Here is a 12,283-nt window from a genome sequence, read left to right on the forward strand (position 1 = left end):
TTAAGATAAAACTTTAGAATTCTGCAATTGTATTTAATTATGGTATATTACAGTATTAGTATACATATAGCTAAAAAAATACCTTAAAAAATGTTGTATTTATATATATTGTTTAAAACAGGTCGGTAAGATAATTCTTAAGGTTATTAAGCTTAAAACGATTATTTTTTTTAATTAAATAATAATTGGTCACAGCTGATCCACAGGCAGGTTTCTGAAATGTGGAATATTACTGAGAAAAGGATGTTGTTAAAGAAATACAGTAATATTGTTATTGTTATTAAATAATAAATTAAAGTAATATGTCACTGTCAACCGGTCTACTTGTTGTTAAAATCTTTTTCTATCGTATCATTTATCCAATAGTTCATTATATATAAACCATAGGCTTTCTGAACTTTTATTTCTATTTCTATCTCTTAAATGGCTTAACAAATAATTATATGGATCATATTACGGAAATAATATTACAGGTTTATTTTGCACTTATTTTAAACTGTTTCTGTTTTAGAACAAGTCCTTGTTTTGTTTTTAAACAATGATTCAATTCTTGCATACCTGGAAACAGGTATTAAATGATGGAAACACAAGCATTAACAACTTTGTCCAATCATGATTCAGCTACGATGTCAGACAGAAAATAACAACTTAGAACCAGTTTGAGGCATTCATTAAGGAGTGGCTTGTTGCATGTCAAGCAACACATTTTCAGCAACTTATAAAGATGTATGCTGTACATCAATATACCTGATTGAGCCTTCTTTGCATGTGAATGGTAACCTTAGTGCAACTTATCAAGATGTACGCTGTACATCAAGATACCTGAGCCTTCTTTGCATGTGAATGGTAACCTTAGTGCTACAAGTAACAACATCTGCATCAATACATTGTAAGTAGATATTGTTGTGTATACTATTTTAAAGAAGTTGATTGTAATTGTGTTTCACGTATAATTGTAAGTTTGCGTTGTATTAATTTGACAACTGTATAGGCAAAGAAAGCCAATGCAAATATAAAAAAGCGATCAGATTTATCAAATTTTACTTAGAAAAAAGCGCATCTAATTTTGTCGATGATTCTGTTTGTCAGTTTACTATTGGTAATCCTTAAACACATGTGCCTAAGACATAAACAAACACATTTTTTTTTTTGGTTATCATTCCTAGATGTCAAAGTCCATTCTTAAAGTAAAAAGTACTTGCTTGATAAAACAAAGACTAAGTTTTTCACTTAAGCGCTGCTTATCTGGTAAGAAATATTTATTAATGCTAACCCAGTACTATATATGTTATATTTATGATGTCACAAGAAATACTTTATTTCATTTTAATTCTTCACATACAAAAGTTAATCAAATAACAAGAACATACTGTAGTAATGTTTAAAAACGTTTAAAAAAAACAGTAAATAAGTAAATAAATAAATGTTGAGTTGAGATAGTTGAGAAAAAATGACAAAGGCAGAATTTTATGCCTAAAAGCAAATAAAACAAAACAGAAAACGGTAAAAAAAACACCATAAAAAAATTAATAAATGTAATGTAATATGTTTTAGGATCCTTCTGAATTTGAGTCAATAAGATTTTTAGCATAAAAAACAACTGGAACCACAAATAATTTTACCCAACTGCTTTACTAGTTTTAATATAAAAGACATTTTTATTTATAATAATTCATAGTAATAATAACAATAGTTATATATTATGTTATTATTTTTTCTATTTCCTTTGTATGACTGTACTACTGGTAATTTTTGTCCTTGTCATTTTGATGTGATTTGGGCCTTTATATTTTTATATGGTTGCAAATTCATTAACAAAATCTATCGCAGTTCAGTTTTACTGGGAAGATGATTTTAATAAATATACCACAAACCCATTTTATAATACACCTATTACGTATCACATGCCATGCATTATTTGGATCCTTCCTCAATTTGGATGGAGTACAGTACATTATATGTTGCATATGTTTATGTAAACATTGTGCAACATTAGGCTGGGGTGTTAAATGCATTCCAATTCTGAACAGGATTGTTTTTCAATTTCACGAGCGCGTTATGCATAAGTCAGGTTAATTCAACACCAAGCGATGGTGCCAAAGAGGCATCCCGGACGCGTTTTGATTTTATCTGTTGGTGCATGTTTTTTTATGACACCAAAAGAGTGCCACAACTTCCATGCTTTTCAACATTTATAACATTTTGGCATGCATGCATGGAGAATTAGGGATATATTTGAAATTAGGCCTATCATTGTCTATTTTATCTACAATTTACGAAACTATCCTTTTTTTTTAAATGTTATATACTGCATTTATTTGACTATTGAATTTGAATTGAATTTTTCATTAGGGTTTTTAGCGGGGCGTTTATATTCGAGGAAGGCGTTTATTTTTTGGGTGTAATGTGGTAACATGTATAACAAAATAAGTACCCCTAGATATAAGAAAATACAACACAATTAATATCTAGGCCTAGACTTGATCAAATACAGTAAAAATACTTGTTAAATTGTAGATCATATCAATCAATGAATACTACAAATAGAAATGTAGTATATATGCATGCGGCAAGACGTTTATTCAAAATGATGGAAGGGGGTGGGGAGGTGGCGTTTATTTGAGGGAGGTATTCATGTATAGTGGTCACTGATGAGTGCGGATAAGACACCATATTCACTTATTAGCTCTGATTTTAAGGTAAAAATAAGATGGCCAATCATGGTTTTGGACGAATTTGTGATACGTGTTGGATCGTTAATTAGCTGCGTCATTTGAAATGCTCATTAAAGTGAATCACTATCATTTACTGAACTTATTAGTAGACTAGGCCTATACTATGTAATTGAATATTGTCATTACTATACGATACAGAAATACTAAATGTACATAATTATATAATACTAGTAACGTATTAAGAGTGTAAAAACCAGCCGGCTATTTAAATATGTCCAAGTTTTTGCACTTTATAAACATTCAACTGTGGTACTACTCAGGTCAACGATGTACAAAACAGGAAGACATTTACCACCGATTTGTTGCAATAAAGTAGTTCCTTGTTACATAATTTTTCAAAGAACAACTGAATGAGCTCTTTGTTTGTTCATGGTATCTCTTAACTTAATGCGCTTTGTACGTAAGTTGAAAGATGCCAATAAATACTGCATTCAATCGTTTTTCTATTTTTGCATTTAGAAAATTAATTTATTATACAGAAAAATATATATATATACATATTCTCCTCCCTACCATATGCCTTAATGCAGTGTAAATTGTAGCCAACATACCAAGTCTACAAGTAAAAATCAGGCCTATTTTCCATCCCAATATAGCCAGACATTTTCAAAGTATACAGTGTAATTTCCGACAACCTAGCAGCTCTATTTTTTAAAATCCCCCCCCCCCCTTAGCCCCAACCATGGTTGTGCTGAGATACAACTCACAAATGTTGTCTAATTCAAAGTAGAAGTGCAATTTTCGGTGACCTATTTTTGCACCCACTGACGGATCCTAGGGCTCTGTGATGCATTTTCGGGACCTGTTTTTGCACCCACTGACGGACCCTAGGGCTCTGTGATGCGGCTAGCGCCGCCCCTGGACCCCCTAGACAGCCCCAACCAATGAATACTAGGTTCGCGCGCATGATGAACACTTTGTTCCTGGTATCTCTTAACTTAAGGAACAGAATACGTTGGTTTACTTGTAAAATCAATGTTATTTGTTCTTCTTTATAGTAATCTATTTGGCTAAATATAAAATCTGGAAAAAAGAAGAAGAAAAGAAATGTTTCTTTTTTAATTTTCTACTAAAGATCTATCAAGTTATTTTAAAATATCATGAACAATAAACAAAGCATTCGTTCATAGTTGTTTTCATTGTTATTTGATTTAATATGAAACCAATTCAAACTGATTCCCAGAAAACTGAGGCTTGGCTTCCTGTTTTTTACATTGTTGATCTCCATATCAAAGTTGAATGTTTGCTTTTATTTCAAAGTACAAACAATTTGATAAAGCAAAAAAAAAAAAATATTGTATTGGCCACTCCTGACCAACTCTGACTTGACCGTTCTCAGTAAACTGGAAACAATTTAGATTACAGTAGGTCCTTTACTGACCCATTGCCTACCAAGATAGTATATAGTACTAGATAAGATAAATAAACAAAACAACTTATAGTACTACTTTATTAAAAATAAACCAGTCTGCTATTATTATATTTATTATGATTATTATGATTTTGATGATATTTTTTTGCACTTAGTATAGTAAGCATTCAACTCGGGTTCTTCTCAGGTCAACGATGTAAAAAACAGGAAGCCATTACCACCGATTTGTTGCAATAAAGTAGTTCCTTGTTAAATTATTTGTTCATTGTATCTCTTAACCTAATAGACCTTGTACAGTTGGGATGGTTCAAATGTAGTACATGTTCAGTATCCCTGATCTTTAAATATCACCATATATTTTAAAATGTATTTTAAAATGTATCTTCCCAGTAGAATATGTTGACCCATCATTCCCAACCCACAAACTCTCAGTGGTAGCTTTCAAATTCAAAATGAAAGTTTTCATTTTAGTATCCCATATACAGTATATGGTTACGTGCAATAACAAAAAAATGGTATAAAGAACAAACATCCTAAAGCTCTGTCTACACTATCAAACATTATGTGTCAACAAATGTGATGTGCCCAAATATGGTAGTGCTAATGCATCAATATGGTAGTGATATGGGCACATCGCATTTTTGACACACAAAGTTTGATAGTGTAGACTAGGCTTAAGTGGGGAATTTTGGCAGATAAATTAAATCCAAGGTGGTGGATTATATTGAAACGTCATACAATTCTGGTCACTTTGATACCCCATGTGTATGGATGCGTGCAAGCAATACAAACATTTGTAAAACAAACAAAAACGTACAAACTCTTTCTCTTTTATAATATATAAACATGTTGCTATATAATTATCAAAGTTTTTGCACTTTGAAATAAAAGCAAACATTCAACTTTGGTATTGAGATCAACGATGTAAAAAACAGGAAGCCAAGCCTCAGTTTTCTGGGAATCAGTTTGAATTGGTTTCATATTAAATCAAATAACAATGTAAACAACTATGAATGAACGCTTTGTTTATTGTTCATGATATCTTTTAACTTAATAGATCTTTAGAAGGAAACTTAAGAAAAAAGATTTTTTTTTTCAAATTTCACAATTACCAAAATAGATTACTTGAGAAGAAGAAATGATAACATTTATTTTACTGTGATATTTTTTTTAACAATTTTCTTCACAGAATAAATACGATTGAATATAAGGAAGTTAGTTGTGAAGTTTAACATCTACAGTAGTTGAACAACATGGCATCTACCAAAGGTATGATATACAGTATGTAATGACCAACAAATAACTCTTAACATCATGGCATCTACCAAAGGTATGATATACAGTATGTAATGACCAACAAATAACTCTTAACAACATGGCATCTACCAAAGGTATGATATACAGTATGTAATGACCAAACAAATAACTCCTAACAACATGGCATCTACCAAAGGTATGATATACAGTATGTAGTGACCAAACAAATAACTCTTAACAACATGGCATCTACCAAAGGTATGATATACAGTATGTAATGACCAACAAATAACTCTTAACAACATGGCATCTACCAAAGGTATGATATACAGTATGTACTGACCAAACAAATAACTCTTAACAACATGGCATCTACCAAAGGTATGATATACAGTATGTAATGACCAAACAAATAACTCTTAACAACATGGCATCTACCAAAGGTATGATATACAGTATGTAATGACCAAACAAATAACTCTTAACAACATGGCATCTACCAAAGGTATGATATACAGTATGTAATGACCAACAAATAACTCTTAACAACATGGCATCTACCAAAGGTATGATATACAGTATGTAGTGACCAAACAAATAACTCTTAACAACATGGCATCTACCAAAGGTATGATATACAGTATGTAATGACCAAACAAATAACTCTTAACAACATGGCATCTACCAAAGGTATGATATACAGTATGTAATGACCAACAAATAACTCTTAACAACATGGCATCTACCAAAGGTATGATATACAGTATGTAATGACCAACAAATAACTCTTAACAACATGGCATCTACCAAAGGTATGATATACAGTATGTAATGACCAAACAAATAACTCTTAACAACATGGCATCTACCAAAGGTATGATATACAGTATGTACAGTAATGACCAAACAAATAACTCTTAACATCTACAGTAAAACAACATGGCATCTACCAAAGGTATGATATACCGTACAGTATGTAATGACCAACAAATAACTCTTAACATCTACAGTAAAACAACATGGCATCTACCAAAGGTATGATATACCGTACAGTATGTAATGACCAAACAAATAACTCTTTAGTTTTAACAAAACATAGAATTATGTATACTTTACTACAGTAGTATTCTGTAGTTTATATTTGATATATAGCTGCCTTTGTATGTTTACTGTTCTCATTAAACTACTGGCTTTAGTTTTTACCTACAACATCTATTAATTTCATAAACATATTTAAAATTAGTTTTTTAGAATAAATACCAGTATAAAGTTTGTTATTAATAAATAATGTTGTTGTTTGATAATAATTTAATTATTTTTACTAACGTAAACCATAAGCAGTTTTAGAATTTTGGACCACTTTTTAAAAGACAGGCAATTACTATTAATTACAGTACTAGGTTAATCAATCATACTGCAAATGTTTTTTTTTAAATACCAAAATAGATACGTTTTTTTGGATCTAACAGTGTCCCCTTAATAGGGGTGTCCCCTGAATAGGAATACCATTATTAAGGGGTCACTAGCAAAAACCCTAAATTGTTCCCTTATTACAGGTTTTCGCTGGAAAAACAAAAAACAAATACACCAAGATGAACAATAATTGATTATTAACGTTTCACCAATAAAAACTTTCATGTTTTATCATAATAATATTAATTTTTAAAATTCAAAATGATAGAAATGAATATAATTATTCGATCTTCTTTGTTGTTTTTTGTGACAAAAAAAATATTGAACTTCAGTCTCCACAAGTTCAGTTTATTTTGTTGTAAATATTGAAAAGGACTAAATACATAATTTGAACGAATACACAAAAACAACATTACAATTTTTTTTAAATGTAATAAAATAGTTTTTATGAATTTTAGTTTCATCTGGGATAACATTATAAAATTTGGTGCCACTTATGTTATTTTGGTTTGTGGATATAGGTAATTTTATGTTTAATTACGAAATGGAACGAGTTTGTGTCAATCTGAAGTAATCTTATTTGACAATAAATTATTTTCTTATACCAGTCAAATTCATTCAATTCAATTTGAAAAACAAATTGTAATCAAAGGATAGTTTAAGAAAGCTAAGCTGCTGAGTCAGGATATTGCTCACAATTGAGATTCATGTACTATATTGCAGTACTATATTCCATGTACTATATTGCATGTACTATATTGCGTGTACTATATTGCAGTACTATATTGCATGTACTATATTGCATGTATTATATTGCATGTACTATATTGCATGTACTATATTGCATGTACTATATTGCATGTACTATATTGCATGTACTATATTGCATGTACTATATTGCGTGTACTATATTGCGTGTACTATATTGCGTGTACTATATTCCGTGTACTATATTGCGTGTACTATATTGCAGTACTATATTGCGTGTACTATGTTGCGTGTACTATATTGCGTGTACTATATTGCGTGTACTATATTCCGTGTACTATATCGCGTGTACTATATTGCGTGTACTATATTGCAGTACTATATTGCATGTACTATGTTGCATGTACTAAATTGCATGTACTATATTGCGTGTACTATATTGCGTGTACTATATTGCATGTACTATGTTGCATGTACTAAATTGCATGTACTATATTGCGTGTACTATATTGCGTGTACTATATTGCAGTACTATATTGCATGTACTATATTGCATGTATTATATTGCATGTACTATATTGCATGTACTATATTGCATGTACTATATTGCATGTACTATATTGCATGTACTATATTGCATGTACTATATTGCGTGTACTATATTGCGTGTACTATATTGCGTGTACTATATTGCGTGTACTATATTCCGTGTACTATATTGCGTGTACTATATTGCAGTACTATATTGCGTGTACTATGTTGCGTGTACTATATTGCGTGTACTATATTGCGTGTACTATATTCCGTGTACTATATCGCGTGTACTATATCGCGTGTACTATATTGCGTGTACTATATTGCGTGTACTATGTTGCGTGTACTATGTTGCATGTACTATGTTGCATGTACTATATTGCATGTACTATATTGCATGTACATATCGCATGTACTATATCGCGTGTACTATATCGCGTGCACTATATTGCGTGTACTATATTGCGTGTACTATGTTGCATGTACTATGTTGCATGTACTATGTTGCATGTACTATATTGCATGTACTATATTGCATTTACTATATTGCATTTACTATATTGCATGTACTATATTGCATGTACTATATTGCATGTACTATGTTGCATGTACTATATTGCGTGTACTATATTGCATGTACTATATCGCGTGCACTATGTTGCATGTACTATGTTGCATGTACTATATTGCGTGTACTATATTGCATGTACTATATTGCGTGTACTATATTGCATGTACTATGTTGCATGTACTATGTTGCATGTACTATATTGCATGTACATATCGCATGTACTATATCGCGTGTACTATATCGCGTGCACTATATCGCATGTACTATATTGCGTGTACTATATTGCATGTACTATGTTGCATGTACTATATTGCATGTACTATATTGCGTGTACTATATTGCATGTACTATGTTGCATGTACTATGTTGCATGTACTATATTGCATGTACTATATTGCATTTACTATATTGCATTTACTATATTGCATGTATTATATTGCATGTATTATATTGCATGTATTATACTGCATGTACCATATTGCGTGTTTATAAACTTATAGTGGTGTTGTCTTTACATTTTAGAAATCTCAGTGGAAGAATTTAATGAACTGTTGACTGATACAGCAAATTGGTATGACCGACTTGGATACCTGAAAGCGTTGAAAGTTTTATACAAAGACCATTTGAAAAAATCTAATGTAGCAGTGTCTAATGCTAAAAGTGTCTGGTATCTACTACAGGATTTAACAGGCTCTGGAAGTTTAAGTCCATCAAATCTTACTATCATATACGACACAATAAAGATAACCAAGCAATTTGGCTTTAAGTCAAACGTTAAGAATCAATCTTCAGAAGATATTAAGAACCATGTAGTATCAATGTTGACATCTTACAGACAGAAGCTTTTTCGGTTGGGACTAGAACTTAAAAAGGATGAAGTATCAAAACTTGATTTTATTTTTAACAATCCATTATTAAAGAACTATCCAGATAGCTGGAGTTTGATTAAGGATTTTGAAGACAGAAAGATCATTGATAGCGATTATGCAAGGATGGAGGATTTTCTTAATGTTTTAGAAAGAAATGGAATGACAAAGGCTAGGAAGATTTTTCTTGATGGTTAGTTTCTTTGTTTTTATTTATTTTTGATTATAGCCTTGATATTTTAAATCATTCAGCCAAATATTTATATCTTTCTTGGCACCTTCTAATCCCATGTGTTAAGAATGGCAAATTTTTTGGACCAATTTCTTTGAATGGTAATCTTAGTTATTTTTTACTGTCATGTAAATGTACAGTATTCAAGTCGCAAACAGGTAAAAAATGAATACAAAATAAATAATTGTAACCAAGTTAATAATACAAATCGATAAATAAAATAATACAAATGATCAATTGAGTGTAAGTATGTAAACATTTAAAGATATATTATTCCCCTGAAAACAAATAATTTAAAGAAAAATAAGTTATTTTTATGTTACTAAACAAGGCTATCAAACAAATTGGCTTGGCAAAATAGGCTATCATAACAGACTTTAATGTTTGTTTAATTTTTTGTGTTTATTGATATTTAATTGTAATTTGGTCATATATTCTAGTGAAATTTTGTGGAAGCCAATTGACCACTGGCAAATCAAACAAACATTGCATCTAAGCCATAACGTTTACAGATGTATTGTTCCCATGACAAAATATTTTTTTCCTTTTTGTTTTATATGTTAATTGTTATATGTCACATAATAGTTATCCACTTTGAACAAAAATTAAATCAAAAAGAAAAAACTGTAATTTAAAGCAGAAAATAGTAAAATTGGCTGCCAGCCAATGGGTTTTTGGTTGAATTTGACTGTTAATTTTGTCATTTTATATAAGAAAACATTTTTTTTATAGTTTTTTTTTACGGAAGGGATTAACTTTATTAAAACTACAAAATAACCAATTCAAATTCTGATTTAATAAATCTTTTTTTCATGTTTTGGGGAGGAAAATACATCTTTAATTCAGAGATTTAAGTCTGGTTCTTTACAAGATTTGTTAAACTCTTTACTGTGGATGAATCCACTGATTATTACTTGCATGTTTTATTACATTAAAATTGTGTTGTACTCATTTTCACATTATAGAAATCTCAGTCAAAGATTTTAATCAACTGTTGATTGATACAGCAGAATGGTATGATCGACTTGGATACCTCACACCCTTGAAATTATTATATAAAGACCATCTGACAAAATCTAACACAGGTACAGCTGGAGCTGAAAGTGTCAAGGATCTACTACAGGATTTAACAGCCTCTGGGAAATTGAGTTCATCAACTCTTACTCTTCTGTATGACACAGTAAAAATAACCAAGCAATTTGACTTTAAGTCAACAGTTAAAAATCAACCTCCAGAAGATATTGAGAAACATGTGATATCAATGTTGACACCATTTAGACAAAAGGTTTATCAACTGGGATTAGAACTTAAAGAGAATGATGTATCCACACTAGATTCTTTATATAACATTCCAGTAAAGAAATATCAAGACAGCTGGAGTTTGATTGAAGACTTTGAAGAGAGAGAGATCATTGATAAGGATTTTAAAAAAATGGACAAATTTTTTACAATTTTGGAAATAAATGGAATGACAGGAGCAAAGAAGATATTCATTGACGGTTAGTTTATTTGTTTATTGAATATTAATTAACAGATTTAATAGTGGAATACAGGACAATTGAGTGTTTTGTATTTCACATTAAAAATTTTAGGCAGATTTAAACTTTGCATTAGTTTTATTATGATTTAGTCTTAAATTTAAAAGACATAAATCTTTGGATATTTAAAAGTAACATTCCACTGTTTATATTTAAACTATTGTAATTACAATATTGTAGTAATTTTTTTTCTTTTAAAATTGTGTATACTTTACTGCAGTAGTATTCTGTAGTTTATATTTGATATGTACCTGTAGCTGCCTTTCTATGTTATCTCTGTGACTCTGTCTGAGTCTTAAATAAAATTAATTTTACCTACAACACCCATTCAATTCATAAATATATCAATAATAATTAAATTATTGTTACTAAAGTAAACCATAAGAAATTTTAGTATTTTTGGACCACTTTTTGACAGACAACTACTATTAATTACAGTACTAGCTTAATCAATCACACAGCAAATATTATTTTTGAATTCCAAAAAGAATCTTTTTTTATATCAACAAACTGAATTTTTTTTTATCTAAATGGCAATGGAGCAAATACTTGCTAAGATCACATCTAGTGGGTGCATGGCATAACGATGATCTCCTTATCCCAGACCTCACTTTTCAGTCACACAGTCTTTTAGCTTCAATGCTCCGACTTTTTTTAAATTCTCTTCCTTTAGATATCCGACTTGCTTCATCTCCTCCTTAAAATTTCTGCACAAGAACCATCTTCTTATTTAGTTGCTTCCTTTTCTTATCTTTTCTTCTGAGATGGTCAATTTTATTTAATTTAATTCTTTTATTTTTTTATTCTAATTTTGTTGTAAATTTTATAAATGTTAATTTAATTTTTATTGTTACATGTTTATGTATCGTCATGTTGTATTTTTATGATGGTCCCTAATGATCAATAGGACCATCCTGGTAAATTATTTTAGAAATAAAATAAAAATAAAATTAGTGACTTTAGTAGTGTAATACAGGACAATAAATTATGAGGGAGATTCAAACGTTGCCGTTATTTTTATTATGATTTGGCCTTAATTTAGAAATACAGAAAATCA

The 12,283-nt window shown here is 30.2% G+C and overlaps 1 long non-coding RNA gene across 1 annotated transcript; it reads left to right on the plus strand.

Moving 5' to 3' along the window:
- Nucleotides 1-591: 591 nt before the first annotated feature.
- Nucleotides 592-9,245, plus strand: LOC140046565 (uncharacterized). The gene is made up of 3 exons (XR_011844812.1): nucleotides 592-889; nucleotides 5,297-5,376; nucleotides 9,113-9,245. It is a non-coding gene; the product is annotated as an uncharacterized lncRNA (long non-coding RNA).
- Nucleotides 9,246-12,283: the final 3,038 nt, after the last annotated feature.

This window comes from Antedon mediterranea, chromosome 4, assembly GCF_964355755.1.
Source record: "Antedon mediterranea chromosome 4, ecAntMedi1.1, whole genome shotgun sequence".
Classification (NCBI taxonomy): domain Eukaryota; kingdom Metazoa; phylum Echinodermata; class Crinoidea; order Comatulida; family Antedonidae; genus Antedon; species Antedon mediterranea.